Source organism: Schistocerca cancellata, chromosome 4 (assembly GCF_023864275.1).
Source record: "Schistocerca cancellata isolate TAMUIC-IGC-003103 chromosome 4, iqSchCanc2.1, whole genome shotgun sequence".
In the NCBI taxonomy this organism is placed as follows: Eukaryota; Metazoa; Arthropoda; class Insecta; order Orthoptera; family Acrididae; genus Schistocerca; species Schistocerca cancellata.
Genome location: NC_064629.1, coordinates 414,934,463 through 414,959,842, shown reverse-complemented (window position 1 = coordinate 414,959,842; position 25,380 = coordinate 414,934,463). Strand labels below are relative to the sequence as shown.

The window sequence follows — 25,380 nt, the reverse complement described above, 5'->3', positions numbered from 1 at the left end:
CAACGGCATTCGGTGTAGATCCCTCAGAGCGGCTGATGGGTCACATCGTCCATAAACAGCCCTTTTCAGTCTATTCCAGGCATGTTCGATAGGATTCATGCTTGGAGAACATGCTGGCTACTCTACTAGAGCGATGTCGTTATCGTGGAGGAAGTCATTCACAAGATGTGCACGAAGACGTCCATGAAGACGAATGCCTCGCCGATACTCTGCCGATATGGTTACACGTATCGTACAGCCGTTACGGCGCCTTCCATGACCACCAGCGGCCTACGTCGGCCCCACATAATGCCACCCCAATACAGCAGGGAACCTCCACCTTGCTGCACTCACTGGACACTGTGTCTAAGGCGTTCAACTTGACCGGGTTGCCTCCAAACACGTTTCCGACGATTGTCTGGTTGAAGGTATATGCGACAATCATCGGTGAAGAGAATTGATGCCAATCCTGAGCGGTCCATTTGGTTTGTTGTTGGGCCCATCTGTAACGCACTGCATGGTGTCGTGTTTGCAAAGATGGACCTCGCCATGGATGTTGGGGGGGAAGTTGCCGTTCATGCAGCCTATTGTGCACAGTTTGAGTCGTAACACGTCGTCCTGTAGCTGCACGAAAGGCGTTATTCAACATGGTGGACTTGCCATCAGGGTTCCTCCTTAGGTAGCCGTTATCTACTGCAGTAGTAGCCCTTGGGTTGCCTGAGCGAGGAATGTCATCGACAATTCCTGTCTCTTTTTATCTCATCCATGTCCGAACAACATCGCTTTGATTCACTCCGGGACGCCTAGACACTTCCCTTGCTGAGAGTCCTTCCTGGCACAAAGTAACAATGCGGACGCGGTCGAACCTCGGTATTGATCGTCTAGGCGTGGTTGAACTACAGACAACACGAGCCGTTTACGTCCTTCCTGGTGGAATGACTGGAACTGATCGGCTGTCGGAAACCCTTCGTGTAATATGCGGTGCTCATGCATGGTTGTTTACATCTTTGGGTGGGTTTGGTGACATCTCTGAACTGTCAAAGGGACTTTATCTGTGATACAATATCCAGAGTGAACGTCTGTCTTTAGCACTTCTGTGAACAGCGGTGATACAAACTTTTTTGTGTATACATAACGCAGCACCACTGATAAACCTACAGTACGAAGAGTTATTTGTAATTAAATTAATACGCATACATAGTATAAAAAAGTTATTATTGAATTACCTTGTTGTAGAAGCGTGCTTGAATTTATTGGCCACCTAACAAGCGATACAAAAATAAGTTCGTTTCCAACCAAGACACATACCACCGACATTTGTACTAGTGTGCAGATATTCTCAGTGCAGTACAGATACAGTGATAAATGGTAGCATGGAATCAAATGAAAGGCAGTTATTCTGTAACGATCCATTGTGTTCGTGATACTAAAATTCTCACAATGTATCCCTGCTAGTCTCCGAAATTTGATTCGTGGAGTTCGGGTAGCGTAGTCAGTCATATACATTTGTCTGCAGAATTTGAGAAGGAGCTAGATAAAGCAACCTGACAACTAAGTGGACGTGTGAAAGCTTGTTGCCAGGATGTGTGTATCAGTCTTTGGCCAGCCGCGATGGCCGTGCGGTTCTAGGCTCTACAGTCCCGAAACGCGCGACTGCTACGGTCGCAGGTTCGAATCCTGCCTCAGGCATGGATGTGTGTGATGTCCTTAGGTTAGTTAGGTTTAAGTAGTTCTAAGTTCTAGAGGACTGATGACCTCAGAAGTTAAGTTCCATAGTGCTCAGAGCCATTTGAACTGATGATGATCGAAGTAGAGGGGATATAAAATATAGACTGGCAATGGCAAGGAAAGCGTTTCTGAAGAAGAGAAATTTGTTAACATCGAGTATAGATTTAAGTGCGAGGAAGTCGTTCCTGAAAGTATTAGTATGGAGTGTGGCCATGTGTGGAAGTCAAACGTGGACTATAAATAGTTTGGACAAGAAGAGAATAGAAGCTTTCGAAATGTGGTGCTACAGAAGAATGCTGAAGATTAGATGGGTAAATCACATAACTAATAAGGAGGCAATGAATAGAATTAGGGAGAAGAGAAATTTGGGGCACACCTTGACTAGAAGAAGGGATCGGTTGGTAGGACATGTTCTGAGGCATCAAGGGATCACTAATTTAATATTAGAGGGCAGCGTGGAGGGTAAAAATTGTAGAGGAAGACCAAGGGATGAATACACTAAGCACATTCAGAAGGATGTAGGTTGCAGTAGGTACTGGGAGATGAAGAAGCTTGCACAGTTTACAGCAGCATGGAGAGCTGCATCAAACCAGTCTCAGGACTGAAGACCAAAATAACAACAACATGACTTATTGCGTATAGTTTTTGTTTTTATCACGGTATAATTGGTGCAGAGCCGTGTATCAAATTTCCTTAGAGCAGCCGCAAAATTACGTCCTCTGCTGCAAGTGTATAATTACATTTAATAAAAGCTGCTTATTTGGAGCTACCAGTTTAATACGGCAGCTTTGTAAATTCCGCAGCCCGGCCGCGGTGATCGAGCGGTTATAGGCGCTTCAGCCCGGAAACGCGCGACTGCTACGGTCGCAGGTTCGAATCCTGCCTCGGGCATGGATGTGTGTGATGTCCTTAGGTCAGTTCGGTTTAAGTAGTTCTAAGTTCTAGGAGACTGATGACCTCAGACGATAAGACCCATAGTGCTTAGAGCCATTTGAACCATTTGTCAGTCAGTGTCAATCAGTGAGCAGATACATTAGACTGTGGTGATGCTTTTACGTACATCATGGCCTAGGGATAAGATTTGGATGACTCGGCACGGGGAAGAGAATCATCAGAAATCTGGGAGATGGACGACGTGTGACGAGTTTAGGCCAAGGTTTGGTATTGCTCGCAGCGTTGGTTCAGGTACACGGGGAGCGTTCCGGACGACAAGCACTGCCAACCGAAGGTGAGGAGGTGGTCGACCATGGCCAACTACAGAAGCAGACAATCAATACGTTGTGCAAAAGGCGAGAAGGAAACCAGGTCAAACAGTGGGAAGAATTCCATCCCCATTTAACCTTTTAACTGATACTGGTAAATATGTCTACAACTGATTAAATGCTGTTTGTATGTAACTAGTTTTCTTTTGAGCCGTATTTACTAGCCAATAGATTGTCGTGATTTCCTAGTTATAAATAATTTTATTGATAGTATGTCGCGAAACACTTCTTGTAATGGTAAACGAACATTTCAAATAATATTGTGTCGCAAGTTAACTCGAAAATGTGAGCCGCTTAGATCATACGTATTATTTTCGCTGACAGTACGCTTGTAGTATGATTCGAAAATACGCAACATGAAGAGAACATTTTTTGCATACACTGTAATATAATTGGCAGATTATTTACTCATTTTTGGCTCCTTTTTATAGATAGAGGGACCGTACTGCCATTCGTGAATATTTCTTTTAGATCCACAACTCTATGAGAATAAATTTTTGGAGGTGACACAGTTCCATGTCGGATGAAGTTCTGATTGGTCATGAAATGAACTGCTGGAAAGAGATTACAAAAGAGTACGCAGGAGAGAATGATGCGGATCATGTAGCTACTGTTTCTGCCGATCCCCTGAAGTCCGTTGCGAACCCCAGTCTTTTGGAAAATGTCTTTTTCCTGGCGGCATACGTTTACTCACAGAAGATGGCATGAGACAGTTCTAAAGACTTTTTCTAACTTTTTCAGCACAAATTTTGTGCCTCTGTGTGACAGGTATGACTGTTTACCAACCCATAACTCATAGTGGACTTTGAAACGCATAATAGTTTGAACACTTTTATTGATCACTGTACCCAAAGAGTATAGACTCCCATATATTTATTTGTTATGTGTATGAAACATTTTGTCACTTAAATGGTTTTCAGGTCTGCAAGCCACTCAGTGCTGCGCTCCACAGTGGCGCAGCGACTACATAGGTGTGGTCTCTCTGCCCGACGACCAGTAACTTGTGTTCGTTTGCCACCCGAACGTTGGCGGCACCGTTGGCGATGGTGCCAAGGCCATGGACACTGTACCGACCAGAGGTGGCATCGCGTGCTCTTCTCGGATGAGAGTAGATTCAGTATGAGTAGTGATGCTGTCTGTACCCTCTTATGTGGAGATGTGGGAACACGTAATGCACCCGGTAACATAGTCGAACATGATGGGTTTGGTGGTCCAGGGGATATGGTGTGGGAAGGCACAATATTGCGTAGACGTACTGACCTCCGAATCTTTGAACACAATTCATTTGTCGTTCATTGTTGTCGTGGCACTGTACTCCTTCGCTACGTGTGTCTTCTTTTCGGTGGTGCATTCAGCCCCCCGCCCCGCCCCCCCCCCCTCCCCCCACTCATAGCCCATCCCTGACTTAAATCCTGTTGATCACCTGTGATAAACATTGGAGAGACGTGCAGCAGCACATCCCCCACGTGCACCGCCGACCATCCAGCAATTGTCGACGGCGTTTGTGGAGAAGTGGAACGCCCAAGCACATAAATTTCTTACCACCCTTGTGGCCAGAATAGGTGTATGCTGCAGAGCATGCTTTTCCGTCCCTAACGATCGCTTACCCAACTGAGAAACGTGCCCGACTTTTGTAATGTTCAGGGCACTACAGACATCACGGTGACTATAGTGTGCTTCCTGTTCGTCTCATTTCGTATCTCTTTCGGTTACCTCATGTACTGTACTGTACTATACCTTAGCCGTTCTTTCTAGCCGGCCGGAGTGGCCGAGCGGTTCTAGGCGCTACAGTCTGGAACCGCGCGACCGCTAGGTCGCAGGTTCGAATTCTGACTCGGGCATGGATGTGTGTAATGTCCTTAGGTTCGTTAGGTTTAAGTAGTTCTAAGTTCTAGGGGACTGATGACCTCAGGAGTTAAGTACCATAGTGCTCAGAGCCATTTGAACCATATTTGAAGTTCTTTCTATGTATGATAAAAGTTTCATCGAGCTATGTTACTTGGCAGTGAAACGTTATGCGAAAGTTACTTTCGTCCTTAAGTTTTGCCCATCAGTGCAGCAGCCAGAATCTGAGCATCAGCAACACAATCTACGTAATGGCGTCCACTGTGAATACACTCTTTCCAGACGAAATGATAGAGGTGGCCTGTCATCCATGTTCGAAACGACATAGTAGTTAAGTAAACAATATTTAATCCATTAAGCATAATCACGTATTAAATAAAATATAAATTCAAACTGATCCAGTAATACCCTCTGTGGAAGGGGGCCGCGCAATCCCTGATATGTCGCCTCAAACCGCGCGGCCACAACGCGCGGCCAAAATGACGATCAGCGTGCCTCCAGACGCGCCGTAATCCGTCTAATCTTACACTCATGATCCCTATCCGATGAAAGAAGTAGTAGTATTGCAATCTCTACTGCTAAATAGGTACAAATAACTCTGAAGGAACAACATTGCCTCTTTCATAGATTTTAATATAAGTTTCCTGAGAATATATGCTACACTTTCATATGTGCCGCAGCAACCTGTTAAGAAAATGATATTTAAACAAACAAATGACTCATTAAAATATGTTCTGTATTAAACAGGATGACTGAACTATTATCTGCTACAACTGAGAGCGCTAGTCCTGAGTTGAGAGTTATTTGCGAATTAGGGCACATGTGTCACAGACGGTTTCCTGCCAACGGAATGTTACTGTGTGCTGCCGGAGGTCAGTGGAAAGCGTTCTTCGCCCTGGCCGCAGTGGCGGAAACCCTTTCGTCTTGTGGATGCTGGTCAGGCACAGAGCGCGCTCATGAGGCTATCGACTCGCAAATAGTGGTGTGTTTCTGCTCCTCACACCAGCTATTCCAACATCAACTGAGTCAGTCAGTGGAGGCTGCCGTCGTTAGAGTTTCCGTGAGTCAGTCGTCGAATGACGAAAGTCAGTTTTCAGGTGAAAACCATCAGTGGACGAAGAAGAATGTAGACGTCTTTGACAAAATGCGCGAACATTGATTTAAAGACTTTCAGCAAGAAAGTAAAACCTTTCCATCAGTCTGAATTGTATATAATTTTACAGCATTACATATTGAGCATCCCTCAAAACAACAACATCAGTTCCTATTGTGCTAAAGGTTGCAAGTAATAAGTTTTTCTACCAGTTACTTCTCCACGGATCCACTGTCACCTCCAGCAGATTTCCAGTTCTAATTTTTTCATCTAAAGAGCACTTACATTTGTCGCCAAAAAGCGTCTATTTACATGACGTCAAAAACTTTGTGTCTCCGATCAATCGACCGTCAGGCACCAAAGTTCTACATAGGAGCTCAAACAACGATAAGCCAAAGCATTGACCTGTGGCCCCCGCGAGACTGGATACTTCCTGGTGATGTGAGCAGGCGACATGGTAAGGGAAGTGTGCAAGCGGAGCAGAAAAGAATACGAAATCATTATTCCGACGATACGGCCAGAAAGCGGGGAAATCCACTAACATATTATGGCGTGGGGCCTATAAGATTCACCTCGGGAAAGGCGAAGCTGGTCGACCTTTCGCGTGCTAGTGTCGTGAGCCTCTATGGAAAGAGATTCAATTACGGTGAAACCACGAGTAGCGGGCTTGGTTTTATACGTAAACGCTTCTTCACAGAATCGCTCTATAAAAGAGGATAGGCGGTGACTTGTAGGATATATTATAACACCCCCCTGCTTCCCGGGATTTGCGAAATTACTGTTTGACAATGACCGTGAATTATGAATTTTGACCCACGTCCGGATAAGGCATCCGAATCCGAAGTAAATAATGATTATTCCGTGGGAAACAGGAGACATAACTTGATCATTATTGAATGAGTAATTTCATTCAGTAACGATCGGTAAATGAAATAATGGAAATAATTTGGAAATAAATTTTGCCAGTGGAAATTTTGTCGAAAGAAATGATTAAGTTGTAAAAGCAATTAAAAAATCGGTCGCCAGCTCAACTGATAAGCGACAGTACTGTTAAGTACGTGAATAATTGTGTCAAAAATAAAGTTTACCAGTTTGTAGCGCAGCAGGTGGAACGGGAACTTTTACGTAAGTTCTGTGTCACTCTCACAAGGGAACATCCCCATCGCACCCCCCTCAGATTTAGTTATAAGTTGGCACAATGGATAGGCCTTGAAAAACTCAACACAGATCAATCGAGAAAACAGGAAGAAGTTGTGTGGAACTATGAAAAAATAAGCAAAATATACAAACTGGGTCGTCCATGCGTAAGATAGGCAATATTAAGGGCAATGTGAGGCGAGGAGCGCCGTGGTCCCGTGGTTAGTGTGAACAGCTGCGGAACAAGAAGTCCTTGGTTCAAATCTGCCCTCCACTGAAAATTTTGCTTTCTTTATTTTTGCAAAGTTATGATCTGTCCGTTCGTTCATTGATGCCTCTGTTCACTGTAATAAGTTTAGTGTCTGTGTTTTGCGACCGCACCGCAAAACCGTGTGATTAGTTGACGAAAGGACGTGCCTCTCCAATGGGAACCGAAAACATTTGATCACAAGGTCATAGGTCAACCGATTCCTCCACAGGAAAACACGTCTGATATTTTGTATACGATACTGGTGACAGCATGTGCGTCACATGACAGAAATATGTTGTCGACCCACCTAACTGGTACACTTGGCGAATGGATGAAAAGTTTCTTCTACCTTGCCCGATTTAGGTTTTCTTGTGGATGTAATAATCACTCCAAAAAAGTGATGAAAACATAAGAGTTTTTCACATAAACTGAAAATAAAAAGTTAAAATCTTCGGTCGAGGGAAAATTTGAACCAAGGACCTCTCGTTCCGCAGCTGTTCATGCTAACCACGGGACCACGGAGCTCCTCGCCTCACATTGCCCTTAATATTGCCTATCTTACACATGGACGACCCAGTTGGTATATTTTGCTTATTTTTTCATATTTCCACACAACTTCTTCCTGTTTTCTCGATCGATCTGTGTTCAGTTTTTCAAGGCCTATCCACTGTGCCAACTTATAACTAAATCTGAGGGGGGTGCGATCGGGATGTTCCCTTGTCAGTAGTCATATAAAACAATGTCATAACAATCTAACTACACATAAACATTAATGGTTAACTTTCAATAAGTATTTTGATAATTATTTTGTTCATAATTTGTCAGCTAAGTGCAATGCTGACAGCACAGATAATTATCTATCGAGATTTGAATAATGGACTGTCATTCTGTCTTTAAAATTAGGTACTTTGCGCAGTTTAGTCTACTGATAATGAAATATATTGCCAATAATTGATTAACTATGTTTTGAATGATAATAATTCATTAATTGGGGGATTGTCAGGTGGAATAAGCTTTATAGATTCATGAAATATCCTCGAACTAACTTCAGCTGAATATGCATTGAAATAAATCTTAATAATCAAATTTATTACTTCAGTCTATTATTAAGTTACTATGGTTGACGTAAGCTTATTAAGTGCAACAATTAACAATGATAACCAGTCTAAAATTTACTCTTCACCGTCTATGCAAATAATTTGATAATTAACATATTTTCTCTTGATAATGGCGTGACACACTCAGTTCAATAAGGCAAGGATCGGAAGGAACCTACTTGGTGTTATTGTCGGGTGGACTGTAACTGCAACACTTCGTTTATAAAGTGCTTGTTATTAATTGTTAAACTTCAGAGAAAAGCACAGTCACTGGCAAGCCTTCTACAATCTTATCCTACGAAAATGAAGTAGATCTTACTTCCCTCGTTGTCGGTTGATCGACAGAGGTCCACGGCAGCGACACAATGTGGCAGCGGGCTTTTGCTGTTGCGACTTGGGCCCAGAGTGCGCTTCACATTTAAGTCCTCGTTTCTTCAGCACTATGCGCACTAATCCATAATAACTTGCCCGGCCATGCTTCCAGATATGCCGACCATTACTTTCCCGTCGTACTTAGATTCACACACTAGCCGTTAGATGTAACACAGCTAGGAATAGCAGCACTCGACTGTACGTCTTACTCCGAGCACCGCGTCACTGCCACTACTAGCCGCTGGCGCGCTACCGCGCCCAGCGGCACGAAAAACCAATCTCTCAGACTTCAACGTTAACTAAATATGCCCTGACTTGCCAGTGTTAAATATTACATAATTTAAACATAGTATTTACAATACATATTTACACTAGACAATACATCGTATACAAACAGTTTCATGTGTTAAGTAAGCGAAAAAATTCATAGCAAGGACTGCGTTGTAGCGTCACAATATGACGACAGAGTACAGTGCTGCACTGCAGACACAAGTGTTTCGGATCACACCGTTCAGCGTATATTGTTGAACATGGGGCTCTGGGGCAGGACGCCCCTACACGTTATCTTGCTGACCCGATAACATACTAGAGACTGAACCGTAGATCAATCGAAACAAACTGCCTGGTCCGACGAATCACATTTTTTGTTACTCCAGGTCGATAGTTACGGCCGCGTACGGTGACAACGAGAACAACGGCTGCTGGAACCATTCAGCGCGACACGGATTCAGACAGGTGGGGGCAGTGCTATGCTATGGGGTAGATTCTGCTGGGCTTCCATGTTTCTGTGGTAGCACCATGGCTGCGTGAATAGAAATGCGGACTACCAGCATTCGTTCGTGCCCAAAGTCGATCTTCCAACAGCACAACTACTCTCGGTGTCACAAGACCAGATTAGGGCAACATTGGTTTCTGTGGCTTGATTATGATGTGAAGCTGATGTCTTGGTCACAAACTGGACTTACGTGAACCCGATGTAACATATGTGGAGCGCTATCGGGCGCCATCTCCGCGCCCACAAACCACCCGCCCGTAATTGATAGGAATTACGAGACCCGTGCGAAGTCATCTGGTGCCACGTGCTTTATTAAGGAGGTGGCTGCAATGTTTTTTTTTATCAGCGAATTTTCTCCAGAAAATAAATGTCCGTGTTTTGAATTATTTGGACGACACTTACAGCAGCTTATCACATAGAACTTATCAAGAACATTTGAAATGAATTTTACTATGACCATTAATAAACTTTATCATTGTAAGTTCCTTAATCTTGATTCTTTTCCGTCTATTTGTATCTCGGGGCAACGGCCTTGTCGCAGTGGATGCACCGGTTCCCGTCAGAACACCGAAGTTAAGCGCTGTTGGGCGTGGCCGGCACTTGGATGGGTAACCGTCCGGGCCGCTATGCGCTGTTGCCATTTTTCGGGCAGTACTCAGCCTCGTGATGCCAACTGAGGAGCTACTCGACCGAATAGTAGCGGCTCCGGTCAAAGAAAACCATCATAACGACCGGGGGAGCGGTGTGCTGACCACACACCCCTACTATCCGCATCCTCATTGAGGATGACACGGCGGTCGGATGGTCCCGATGGGCCACTTGTGGCCTGAAGACGGAGAGCTCTCATTTGTATCACGGATGATACCCCATAACATTGCAGTGAGATTGTGTTGACGTTCTGTCTAGCGTGAAGGTGGTGGCCGGCAGCGGCTAACCACTGCCTGTGTCAGATGCCTCACACACAAGACAAGCTATGCAGTTCCGAGTATCTTCTGCCTAACGGCGCAGCTGGAACGTCCCACACAGTCTTCGCAGAAGTGTTCACAGTAATATAACGGACGATATTCCTCTTCTTCTAAGGCGAAGGTGAAAAGAAAGACGAATCCGAATAATTATGACTATCGCTTGTCCTGTTTACGTCTTGAAGCAACATTTCTCTACGATATACGTCACAGATACAAAGCGAGGATCATCCAACGTAAGGGAGGCTCCATCTGAGCTTCGTCTTTGAAGTCCACTGCAAAGTTCGGTATTCCTCTATTCCTCAGTTGGACGAGTGTTGGTGCTAAGAACTTCCTGCTGCTCACTGCCCTCAGTGACAACATATTAGGAGTTCAAATGGCTCGGAGCACTATGGGACTTAACTTCTGAGGTCATCAGTCCCCTAGAACTTAGAACTACTTAACCCTAACTAACCTAAGGACATCACACACATCCATGCCCGAGGCAGGATTCGAATCTGCGACCGTAGCGGTCGCGCTGTTCCAGACTGAAGCGCCTAGAACCGCTCGGCCACCAACATATTAGGAAAATAAAGGTTAACGCTGTCATCAACGTGAATGATGATTTGAACAATTCACTAGGCAGCGTCCTATTGGAGATTGACTACCATGGCTTTTCTCCGATCTTTGAACTGACTTACCCAACATTTTAATTGGAGGACCAACACGTTAAAGTGAACTCCGAACCACGCTGCTATTCGGCTTTTCTCTCATTAGCGAACATTGCCAGAGGTGAAGGAACAGATATGTAACGGTTAAAAATCCTAGTGCTGAGCAGGGATCCAACTGGGAACTTTTGGATCCGTAGTCTTGCACATTACCACCAAGCCATCGAATCTAAAATTGAAACTGCTGCCGAGCTCAGACAGTACAAGTAGCATTAGAGTTACCGTGGACAACAAGGTGAAACGAACGTTTACAGTCTGCCTGGATTTCATTATTTTGCACTTAGGGTCGCGATGGCAGCGAACAAACGGGCAGTCCAGCGTGGGTCCGCCTTTCCCGTGTTTCCGGTGCGGTCTTTTATGCGGTGGCTCCACCCTGCGGGCATAAAACCCATGAATTACGAGCCGGCAGAGTGATGCCGCGTCGACGTGCCGCCTGCCGCCTGCCCCGACAAACGGAATACCGAGCACCCCGCGCTCGCCCGGCTTTAAAGACGATATTTTAGTTTCGCGGAGTGCGCCACAAAGGGAGTCGCCGACTCCTGGCGGTCTCCTCGTATATATAACCACAGGATATACGTTTCCTAGAAAAGTAGCACAGGGCAGGACACCTAATTGTTTCCTGGTATATATTTATTTTTATTTACTCCACATGATCAGATTAGAGCCTTCGGTCTCTCTCTTACATCACACCAGGATTTCACAAACACAATAACTTTTGAATCATACTTAATTGAAAAATATCAATAATCTTTCGATGATAAACAGTAATACAAGGGCGTGCTGAAAAGTAATGCCTGAGGAATTTTTTTGCGAACGCTCTTACATCGTTTTAAATAAAACAGACTTTATTAACATTGTACATTTTTATTCTTCATGTGTACTAATTTTTTTCTCAACATAATCACCTTGACGACAAACACATTTCTCCGAACGAGAGACGAGAGACCGTCACTGTAGAACCTCACCTCTGCTTGCACCGCTTCGTCACTACGAAAATGAAGTCCTAGAAGGTGTTCTCCGAGTTTGCAAACACATGCACAGCTGATGGAACCAAGTCGGGATTGCATGGAGGATGACCGATAACAGCGAACCCAAGGCGTCGGATTGTTGCAGATGTCGCAGCGCTCGGTGTGGTCTAGCGTTGTCATGCTGAAGGAGAGGGTGGTGCTCCATGTATGGAAGAACTCATCGAATTCGTGTTTTCAGTTTTCTGAGGGCCCCGCAGTACCTTGCAGAGCTTATGGTGGTGCCTTTTGGCAGGAATTCCAAATGCATCACACCTTAAACATCCCAGAACCCCGCGAGCGTGACTTTGCCTGCTGATGGCATAAACCTAATTTTTTTTGGCATGGGTGATTCTTTGTGGCGGAACACCTTGATGTTCACTTGTTTTCGGAGTCAAAATGGTGAACCCAGCTTTCTTCACCTGTCACAAATTTGTTAAAGAATCGATCATCTTCACGCTCAAAACGCAAAGGAAACAGTTAGGCCGGCCGGAGTGGCCGTGCGGTTCTAGGCGGTACAGTCTGGAATCGAGCGACCGCTACGGTCGCAGGTTCGTATCCTGCCTTGGGCATGGATGTGTGTGATGTCCTTAGGTTAATTAGGTTTAATTAGTTGTAAGTTCTAGGTGACCGATGACCTCAGAAGTTAAGTCGCATAGTGCTCAGAGCCATTTGAACAATTTTTTTGAAACAGTTAACGGATGCCCAATCTCCACTATTTCATGTCAGGAGTGAGCTTTAGAGTCACTCATCGTGGTGCACACAGTATTCTACACTGCAGTTACAAAACTACGGGCTGTACACGCTCTCCTGCTATGCCAAGCCTGAGAGCTGTGTCTCTTTTATCCGACGAATTTCTCTGGTGAGTTCATCAACTAGATTCCGATGAGGCTCGTCAATTACAGTATGCAGTAGTCCACTCCGAGCTCTGTCACCCTCAGAGGTTTTAGTACTAGCGTTTTTTTCATTACGGCGACGCAAAACCCAACACACACACGTTACACCCCGCCATGTTACACTCGACAATTCGGGGGGTCTAGAGGCGGAGAGTTGCAACTTGCGTCAGCGAATCTCGGAAATTGACCGAATAATACGCATGACATGTAATACCTTAATCAATATTGAGAACAGAATGAAAAATTCTGAGGCATTACTTTCTAGCACACCCTCGTTCATGTGCATTAATGTATTAACAGAATTACAAATGATTTGAAAGTATGTAATGACATTGTGAATTACATTTTTGAATAGGAACTAATAAAGTTAATACTAGCGGTACAACACTGCTCCTACTCCTACTCCTCCTATTACTGCTACTGCTAATAATAATAATAATAATAATAATAATAATAATAATAATAAGGAAATGAACACACTCCGTTCGTCGCGATCGCAATGTAGAGTTTTTATTGTTCCAAGACGACCGGTTTCAACATTCTTATGGTGCCATCATCTGATCTTACTGATTCTCGTCATGTTCTCCACGAAGCCACCAACAAGCATGGAAGATACGAGGATTTTATCAACTGTGTACATTTTATCAAGACGTGTATATATGTGACTGCCTTTTATGCTCTGACTTCAGGTAATGTAATATGGCAGTTTTGTAACAAGTTCATCAAATCAAGAGGTACAGAGTGGGGAGGAAATAGCTTATGATATATTACAGTTACTGAGATCTATTTTGTGATAAAGTCAAAATAGTCTAACAAAATAATAATCAGTGTGTTTACCAAAAGACTGTTGAGAATCTCGGAAACAACGAAGCTGGTCGGCTGTTTGTGTGCTGATATCTTGAGCATCATTGGGAGTGATCGTGGTGGTCAAACCACGATATGGAGACAAGATGTTGGGCATCCACTCTTTATCACTGCATATCGAGGTCTGAGACGTACACGATAGGCGGCGATCAATGCAGATCTGACGCGACAGTAAAATGCTGTTACAGGCATATGTGTTTCGGAGCAGTCAGCTTAGCGCACATTGTTCAGCATCGGGCTCCGCTGCAGACCCAACTCTACGTGTTCCAGTGTTGACCCAAAGACGCCATCTATTACTATTTCAATGGGCAGTGGATCATAGATCAGTGGAGACGTATCCGTGGTCGGATGTATTACGTTACTTTCTACACAATACAGATGGCCGTGTTCGAATACACCGGTTGTTCGGAATATGCACAGCGACACTAACGCGTGCAGGTGAGGACAGCATCATGCTATGGAGGGCATTCACCTAAGCATACACTGGACCTGTCGTAGTAATCTAAGATACTATTTAGTTGTTTAGTGCGTGAACACGATTGCAGACCACTAGCATCCTTTCGTTCTTGATTTATGCAGCGACAGCGATGGTATGTTGGTAGCTGAATGTCTTTCCATGACATCAGACAACCAGTTTCTCCTGCTACATTATTATAGCTATTCTGCAGCCACAATCTGTGTATTTTAACAATGCATTTTACAAAATTAATGAAGACTGCCTAGAGCGTAATTGCGTGTGAAAATGTAAACTCAGTTGAGTGAAAATGGAGTGGAGTGAATTAGATTTTATTAATCTTACGTTCCAAAATGATAAACAAGTCACTCACATTCATCTGAAGATACTTCTGAAAGGGCTCTGATGAGTTTCCTTTACCCACAACCAACCAAAAAATTTCTGTTGTTGAAGCCCAATAATTAGCATTTTATAGGCTGTTTTAGAACGACAACAGCCAATCACATATTTTGTTGGAACAACTTTATTTATATTAACCACGACCATTCTGGAAGAAGTACCTGATTTTTATTCCGTTTTAGGTTTTCATGTGGATAGATGATGCAAAATTCGATTGCAGTAGGCTGTAGGTTAATTAGGTAAGGTGGTCGTTCTCGGCAAGGTTGGGAAAAATGAGTGATTTATATAATTCTAAAACAAGTATTGCAACACAGCTGCATAATTACCTCATTTATGATGATAAGAGTTATGGAATTTGGAAATTATTTAAAGGTTTCTAACTATAGTTACTGGTGATGAACCATTTGACACATCATTAATTTATGGAAAATACCCCCAAAGTGATGTTGAGCAGCAGCCCTGAATGCTGAGTTTTTGTGCGCAGCTCGTTCCCTCGTCATTAGTACTGCCAATAGCCTTCGCGAGACTACACGTTTTGCTGCGAGAAAAGGCTTCTGAATTAAGTCCTGGTATCTACGAAACAACAGATAAGATGGACTAGCTACTGCTGCACTAAATCCTTGCAAAATCTCTCTTCGAATTCAAACGCCAACAATATAGCTTTAATGAACTTAGACTTCCGCGTGAGTAAATCTGATCTACGCAGACAGTGATTTAACAGCACTTCATTCACACACTTCAACATACAACTGCGCAGTCGTCTCCTATATCAGTGAAGAGGGGAAGCAAGATTAGGGTTTAACGTAGAAAATGTTCAAATGTGTGTGAAATCTAATGGGACTTAACTGCTAAGGTCATCAGTCCCTAAGCTTACATACTACTTAACCTAAATTATCCTAAGGACAAACACACACACCCATGCTCGAGGGAGGACTCGAACCTCCGCCGGGACCAGCCGCACAGTCCATGACTGCAGCGCCCTAGACCGCTCGGCTAATCCCGTTTAACGTAGAGTCGACTATGAGGTCATTAGAGACAAAACTAGTGCGTACTGTGTGTGTGAATTCCTAAGGGGCCAAACTGCTGAGGGCATCGGTCCCTACACTTACACACTACTTAAACAAACGTACGCTAAGGACAACACACACCATCCCCGTGGGAGGACTCTAACCTCCGACGTGAGGGCCTCGCAGTCTGTGACATGGCGCCTCAAAACGCACGGCCACTCTAGTGCGGACTAGAACAGAACGAGAAAAGAAATCGGTCACGTCCTGTTAAAAAAAGCTGTAACGGGATTTGACTTACACGAATTTGGGAAACCTGGGTCTCGAAGATATGACGGTGACGTCCTTCCTCAGGCGACTCGACTGTCTTGCTACAGCAGCGCATCGCTCGATCTGTCTTACGTAGCGTTTCACGGTTATGAGAGGCATAAACTTCCGGATAGGGCGTCATTCGGTCCACCACGATAACAATGGAAGTTCCAAAGATTAAGTAGGTCGTTACTCCTTCATATCTTGTTACCCCCAGCAAATAATTACACCACAAAATCTCAAGCGGCTAGCCGGCCGCGGTGGTCTAGCGGTTCTGGCGCCGCAGTCCGGAACCGCGGGACTGCTACGGTCGCAGGTTCGAATCCTGCCTCGGGCATGGGTGTGTGTGATGTCCTTAGGTTAGTTAGGTTTAAGTAGTTCTAAGTTCTAGGGGACTTATGACCTAAGATGTTGAGTGCCATAGTGCTCAGAGCCATTTGAACCATTCTCAAGCGGCTACGCTTGCTTTTCCAGAGACAAAATTATTCGTCTCGAAACAACGCCATCTCGGTTGTTAAAAAGGGAACGGATACACTACAACATGTTGTAAGTCGTTTGTGCGTATACGATAAAGAGTGAGTATGTTATCAATATCTTTAAAGTATTTACGAGTTCATGATCCGCGACTTGTTGTAAAAAAGGAAAACTGGAAAAAGTAAGAGAAACGTATACGAAACAATTATTTTTCTCTGTTGCTTTCTCACCGCGGTCTCAAAACAGTCTACGTTTTAAGTCGTCTTCAGCGTAATTGAAAATGATTTTCTTATCCGTTACATTCCATCAGGTGATTATGTTCCTGACTAATCAGAACCCTTCATCGTCATTTTATTTTCCTAATATTTCTCTAGAATCATACACAGATAACTGTGAACTGACGGTTCATATCTAGTTTCTAGATGAGAGATGAACTCCAACGTTGTAAAGACAAATAGTTGGTAAATTCGTCTGTATCAGTGGCTAGACAAAAGTACAAGTCTCCTACAAGCCAACTAAATGCATTGTGTTTAGCGTTAGGGAAAAATTTCCAATCTGGTTGCTGAACTTATTCGATGTTTATCTTATTTATAGCGAATCGTGTGTAATAGAGAGCTTTTATTACCTAGTCCCAATTGCTAATCGTTTTCTTGCATAAATATGTGTGTTCCATATTCAGTTCAAAAAAATGGTTCAAATGGCTCTGAGCACTATGGGACTTAACATCTATGGTCATCAGTCCCCTAGAACTTAGAACTACTTAAACCTAACTAACCTAAGGACAGCACACAACACCCAGCCATCACGAGGCAGAGAAAATCCCTGACCCTGCCGGGAATCGAACCCGGGAACCCGGGCGTGGGAAGCGAGAACGCTACCGCACGACCACGAGATGCGGGCTATATTCACTTCAGTATTACACATTTCGCAAAAGGCTTAGGGGTTCAGTTTGATTTTATATTTCTTTTTAAGAATTGGGGACGGTTCAGTGATGACATTTAGCCACATGGCTCTAGCATTTGTTAATATAATCTTTGGCTGGACATTACTTAACACTTGTGACCAATTTACGTGAGGGTATTTCTAAGTTCTATACGGTGCTTATGAGGGCGTTGGTATACTCTTTCTGGGAATTACTTCGGTGTGTTCTCTCATAAGTAGCTTGTTTCTATGTATTAGATATAGATATATCTGTAAATTTTGCATTCTGAATCTGAGAGTCAAAACATTTGGGAAATATTTTGTGTGATACTTCCAGCGCCTTTCCTGAGTATTTTGCTTGTATGTCTTAGGAATAATGTCATGAGTGTTGGTACAGATCTCTCGACTCATAACCGCCGTTGGGATTGTAGTACTTCGTTTTAGGCAGTAGCGGAAATGTTGCTGTGCCAGGGTAATCAAGGAAATTGAAAACGTCGTACAGATAGCCCCAACACAGCTGCAACATTTCCGCCGCTGCTGAAAACCAGTTATCGCACGATACTCAACTTTATCATTCAGCTGGGCCATTTAGCTTTGGTCCCTCCTCGGGCGTGTTTCGGAACTGTGACGGGAGGGTTTCGAAGTGTTACAGCACTGTAGATATCTATCTGTAAACAAACAAAAAATTATGTAATTTCATTTTTTGGAGGAGATAATTAAAGACATATGACTTCCCCTCGTTTTCAGTAATTGTGCCTATGCGTAAGTCACATCACCGTATCTCTTGCCTCTTCGCACAGCCAAAGCATAAAGAGGTAGCATCGTCTACTCTGTAGACGACGGTTCCTCGGGCGCAGAAATGTATGTAGGCCACCTGCATGAGGCGGGAGGCGGTGTCGTCGTCTTGCAGTTGGGCCACAAGCTCTCTTGCTACCGGTTCCTGCACGTAGGAGCGGAGGAGCGGAAGCGGCCCCTCTTGTGTGCTGGCAGTGACAGGGGTGGGAGGGGGCGGAGGCGGCTGGCGGCTCCTGCATTTTAATGCCTTGGTGAGAGTGAGGCGCCGGGCAATGGCAGAGCTCGGTGTCGTTGTCAGGCACACGACATCGTCTTTGGGACTCAATATGTCGCCGACAGCCGTTGGTGGCACGATGGACGACCCCCGGAGATGTGATGTCGAGAACTGGCAAGCAGCCTATGGAGTTAGGTGTCTCACGTTTGGAAAGCGACGCCTCAGCTGAGCCCGGTCTAAGTTGATAGTGAGTTTATGGAAGCGGCGGCATCAATTTTTGCTACCTCAGCAACTTGCAACTTAAAAACGCTGTATTTGTCTTTCTCGTCGCATTTTGTAAAGGTAGTTTCATCTCATTACTGCCCGTATAAAGTCATTCTGTAAATTAACTACATGTTTGTATTTTATGTGTCATTTGTATATAATATCTGTTGACTGCTAAACAACTGTGCGAATCTTAATAAAAATAATTTGCCAAATCTGTCCAAAACGTGAATATCAAAATGTAAACATATGTTAGACACCGGAGCTGGTGCTGGTGCTCCATCACGCTTCTTCCACGTTCCTCAAACATGTGCTGTAAGGTGGCCATGTCATTTTGATTTTTCTATGTCATCGATGTGCACGTCAGCTGTGCAATAATGAAGGCTTGTTTGTTCATTAGTGTTATTCATGAAGGGCTGATCAATGAAACAGAGCCGGGAGTATTTACAATTGATTATTTGCGAGATATGAGGATATTATGAAATGTGAGCCTATGATGTTGATGATACAGTAGAGGCAAATATGTTGCACAGGGATAATATAAGGAGACATTTCACACTTTCTTCCAGTTTTGATGAGGTATACAGACTGTCAGGTAGCTAACTGGAAAGAGGAGCGATAGATATTTTGAGGTAAGAAGTTTTTCAGGAATCCTGTTTCTTGTTATAGTCAGTTTATAAGCCATGTGGATACATTTCATGTTTATAAACACCAAAAGTAATTTTTTGAAAAGATGTGACTGGATGACAATACTGAATGAAGATAACGTGACTTAAGAAAGCAGAGTTTCCTTGGTGGGGAGTTTATAATTATCAGACGCAAATTATGTTTTTGCAAAGATGTGGCTCAGCTTTGATTGCTACTCTGTAATATGACACACTCTTTTAGTATATGGTACCTAAATGAACTTTTTGTGATTCTTCTTTGTGGCAGTGTCTATTTTCTTGTTTATACTGATATTGTTTTTACTGTTTCCTATATAGCTACATGCACTCAAAATTTAGTTTTTACTGAATTCTGTAGAACTAATAGGCCTTTTCTTTGTCTAACAGATAAACTTAACACATGTATGAAACTATGTCATAACAGTCTAGGTGTTTGGGAAATTTTAAATTCTTGGGAAGTGAAGATGCAACTCATGACTCACGGGGTGTGACATGGATAGACAGTACACTTAATAAGAGAAAGAAGATACAGGAAGTATGTGGGACACAAACGATAATGTTTTTTTTTTTTTACTTTTCAGCTTTATATGATGACTTTTTTATTTTCAGATTGAATTTTTTTACCATGGCATAGGATAAGATTCTTTTATATGTGTTTTTCTCCTTACATGTGTGACTGGCAAACTGTCTTCTTACTTCTTGTATTTACATATGATGTAACATAATAACATGCATTACTTTAACTTAGAGAATTTTCAGGTTGTTTATGCCTTTTACACTTATGTCATTTATTGAGTTTCTTCATGATGCATGTTCTCTGTATAAATTGTTATTATAAGATGCGATGTCATTAGTATAATAATTATGTGAAGTATAGTACTAGACGTGTAACGACTAAACAAAGAGGGAAAGGAAAGCGAGAGCAAAGAACTAGTTACAAAAATGAAATAATTAGGTAGGGTAAATACGAGAAATGATTAGATAGGGCAAATATGAGAAAAGGCTTGGTAGAGCAAAGACAATAATGGCTAAGTAGGGCAAAGATGACAAGCGGTTAGATAGAGCAGTGAAGCTAAATAATATGAAGTTATGAGAATGTATGAAACATAAGACAGAGAGAAGCAAACAGTACAGTAAACAGAGTTATTTGTTGCAAGTTTGATGGAATTATTGGCAAAAGGATTAAATGTGTACGAACAGAAGGCTGGAATATAATTAGATAGTATGCTAATTACTGACCATCTTAGGTGTAATCATAGACTGATGTTTGACTGCATAAAGTATTCTTTGTAGTGAACCTTGGTTACTCCTTAACCCATGTTTTTCCTAATTGTATATTTGTGTCCTCCTTATCTGTGTTTATTTCTTGTGTATATTCACTAACCTTATATGTCTCTTTCTACCTAACTACCTATACTTTTTTACGGATTTTGTCCACACATTTATTCCAGTAGATTCATAATTTTCTGTAGGTATATCATGCATTTTACTGTGCACTGTATCACATTATTTACTTGTCTGATGTTTCTGTAATTCATTTTTGTAAAATTATCATCTAATTTTTCTTAGCTTTTTTAAAAGACATATACGTCTGTTGTCACCATTACACTATTTGTGCATTCCATATGTGCAACGACGTAAAATCTTACTACTGCTATCTTAACGTAAGTAATTCTACACTGTAAATGGTTCAAATTGTAAATTCACCACAAATGATTGAGACTTGTCAGGGCACAAGATACACGTCTACTGAATTTATGCTGAAAAGTTGTGTGTCTCATGTTGACATACTTCATTGACACAAGCTGCAGATGACTTTCATAAGGAACTCTTCTATACTACAATATGGCTTTGGAGTTATCAATTGATCTACAGTCTGCTTCAAGCAGATACTACGACATTTTACTGTTTGTGCGTGTGTGGGGTTGTCAGCTGAGAGCTGTGTTTAGTCTCACTAAGCCTGCTTCCATATAACTTCCCACAATACTGACATTACTGCAGCAAGGTAAAGGAAATTTAGTCGTTTGTGACAAGGAAACTCTTCTGCCTACGTTCATCGTGCTAATTAATACTGCCATATGTGACTGTACGTCAGCATTCTAGGCCTTGTGTAATAGAGACACTCGGACCTATTTCGAGTGTGTTACAAAAACAGTGTATATCACCAATACAAAAGATTACACATAAATTTTCAAAATAGCCCTGTGCAGATCGTTCTCATAGGCATAAGAAAAAATTTAACCAGTGGTCAATACTATTGATTAATCATTCACATGTTCTTGAATTTGGTATAAATGTTTTATTTATAGTTCTTTAGCTCGTAATCTTGAAAAACTATTTTTCTCTTCGTATTTGTAACATGTTTTGTAGTTGCTATCCCTAATGTTTAGCATTTTGTCCTCACCCCATTCCTATTTGAAATGACGCTCGTACAAATTTGTACTGAGGAAAGGTAGAGGATATGTAAGGTGGTCATGTCATTTTGATTTCTGTATGTAATCGATGTGCACGTCAAAGAGGGAGCAAGTTATATTATTGTTGAACAAAGTTTGTCCTTATCGTGGCACAATCTTTGCCTCTGCGTAGTCTGATACATTCTTAGTGGAATTGTGGTAGGTGATGGACGTATTTAGAAGTGCTGTGTGGACTTGTGATTGTATCTGTTAAATTAAGAAAGGACAGTGAGGATGAATACCATGTACATACTGAGTAACATTTTTTTTATTGGAAAGAAGAAGTTTGAGGTACGACTGCAGCATTGCGTAGCTAGGAATCATGATTGTCAGTTTGTTAACTTGCTTCGAGCTGAGAGACCACCTCAGTACCCAGAATTACGGAGTATCATATTAATTGAGTAAGCTGTTTGAATCCTACAGAAATTCTCTGTTAACATTGTACCCTGTTAAAATCATTCTTCACCTTGTTAAGCATAGTATTGTTTAGATCGAATGTTATGCGTGAAGATCACGCGAAGTTTACTCTGTCTTTCTGAATATATATTTCACTCTAAAATCGTTGTCTTGGAATATCATTTTATAGGAACAGTTACTCTCTTCACCCCCACTGTTTGTCTTTACGCATTACCACATATAACAGTTTGAATTTGTATGTAGAAACAAAAGTCTAGCTTAGCCGTTGCCTATTTGCTGTCGGCTGTTGTACTTTCGAGAAATCTGCAACAATGTTGTAAAGACTTGAGGTGAGTGGAAATTTTAATTAGGGCTAGATAGTTGTTTTATTTCAGTTGCGAATTAGTACAAAGTCAACATGCATTCAGATCGGTTTCATTTCAGTTCATATTAGGTGCTCTAAAGTTGAGTTAATTTCCAACAGAAGCAAATACAGACAGCAACTTACACTGCCTTGGATGAAATTTGAGCCTAATTAGACGGAGACTTAATAGAAAAGTATAGGAAAGAATTTCATACCGAAGTCAATAGTGACTTGTAACCATACATTCGCCCTTTTCAGCACGTATGGCTTGTTTTCAGCGAGCGTTTACTGGAATGTTTTACGTCTGTTGTTGTTACAACACTCGTGTCACTTCTCGCGCGTATATGAGTATCCATATCTCGCGCGTATACGAGTATCCATATTAGTCAGTTCTTTTCTTTCTATCTTATTTCCCTTTTCTTCTTCTTCTTTTTTTTTTTTTTTTTCTTTCTGTAACTACTTCGCCTTTAAAAGCGGCGTGCATTGCGAGAGGAAAGGCAGTTGCGTGGTCTAGATGTTGCACCGCGCTAGTAGTATTTCCGTTACACAGATCTCAGCCAGGAGAAATAAACGAGAACCTGAGCCAAACAATTCTGTATTCACATCACGTCGCGTATGCTATTCTATTCGCGGCTTTCGAAGAGAGGGAAGTACGGTGTCGTTCAGGAAACCCCACATACAGGAGCCACGACGCAAATTTCGTTCAATGGTATTCCGCTGGCCGTCTACCACAGAAGTGAATTATGGATTGGTTTGATGTTAAGCGGAGTATTAACGAACGATATCGGTGGCGGGCGCCGTTTAAATCAATTATTAATGAGAAAAAATGTGTAGCGGCTGCATCTGACAACAGCGATGAACTTCGACGGCGTGTCATCGGAGCCACAGCTCACATCATGCGCATAATAAATTCACAGAAATTTCCTGGCCGTCCGACGATACGGCACCGTCCTTACGAATAATGAATGGACTGCAAAGGCTCCACTGTTATTTATCTACGGGGCGAGAAAAACATCTACATCTACACTCTGAAGTGTGTATCTAGGAGTACTATTTATTTTACATGCAGTATGTTTCGTTTTTTAATTTCATTAAATGACGTTTTGTCAGAGGCTCTTCCACACAGTGAAATTTCTTTAACAGGTGGCAGACATATTATTTTACATTCTGTGTCGTTTACCCATGCGTTATTGATAGTGACTTTTAAATATACATGGCTGGACACGTGTACAACCGCACGCACGCACATATACATCTACATCCACATGGATACGCTGAAAATCGTATTTAAGTGCCTGGCAGAGGGTTCATTGAACCACCTTCACAATTCTCTATTATTCCAATCTCGTATAGCGCGCGGAAAGAACGGACATCTATATCTTTCTGCGCGAGTTCTGATTTCTCTCATTTTATCATGGTGATCGTTTCTCTCTATGTAGGTCGCTGTTAACAAAATATTTTCGGATTCGGAGGAAAAAGCTGGTGACTAGAATTTCGTGAGAAGATTCCTCCGCAACGAAACACGCCTTTGTTTTAATGATGTCCACCCCAAGTCTTGTATCATTTCAGTAAAGCTCTCTTCCCTATTTCGTGATTATACAAAACATGCTGCCCTTCTTTGAACTCCCTCGATGTACTCCGTCAATTCTATTTGGTAAGGATCCCACACTACGCAGCAGTATTCTAAAAGAGAATGGACAAGCGTAGTGTAGGCAGTCTGTTTAGTAGATCTGTTACATTTTCTAAATGTCATGCCAATAAAACGCAGTCTTTCGTTAGGCTTCGCCTCAACATTTTCTGTGTCCCTTCCAATTTAGGTTGTTCCTAATTGTTAATTTTATTTCCTAGGTATTTAGTAGAATTTACTGCCTTTAGATCTGACTGATTTATGCACACACACACACACACACACACACACACACACATACATACACACACACACACACACACACACACACTTAAGTAATTGCCAGGCCAATATCATGGCGTCCTCCTTGATGCACGCATCATTGGAGCTATTATTTCAGATTGTCGTTATGAGCAGGCACGGATATACTGTATTGCGCCATAAAAGAGTAAAACGAAGTAACAAAGCACATAGAAGGTGGAACCAGAAGGATTGAGAGAGACGTGAAAAGAATACCATAAACTGATGCAAAATGGATAGCAAATGGGGCTGAAACACTTGCTATGCAATATTATAGATATACTCACTGTCTCAATTAATTATTTATGATATTATCATCATAATTATGATAAAACACTATCTCAAAAAAGATGCACCAATATTCAGTCTGATACTGATGATATTTCAAAGTGGTGTAAGGATTTGGAAATCGTTTTAAATTTCTAGAAATTTAAAACTGTGCATCTCACGATGACTACAATGGCCACGATTCACACATGTAGTTGGTCAATTCACACAATACTAGCAACAATTTGTATGGATACATGTTGTATACATGACAAGTGATACGCAGCAGTACCACGAGAGCTCTCTTGAATAAATCATCCAATTATTCTGAAATTATGATCGTCTGTATGTCTGTGGATGTACATCACATCTACCGATTTCCGTTCCATTCGGATAATTCTTTCATGATGCTCGCAGAACGTCAAATGGGTAAAGTGCTCCCCCTGGCGACGAGCAGTAATTGTCGACAGTGAGCGCCAGGAACCAGATATTGCGCACTTTGT

The 25,380-nt window shown here is 42.4% G+C and overlaps 1 pseudogene; it reads left to right on the top strand.

The window, feature by feature from the left end:
* Window positions 1-10,060: 10,060 nt before the first annotated feature.
* Window positions 10,061-10,178, top strand: LOC126185637 (5S ribosomal RNA; annotated as a pseudogene).
* Window positions 10,179-25,380: the final 15,202 nt, after the last annotated feature.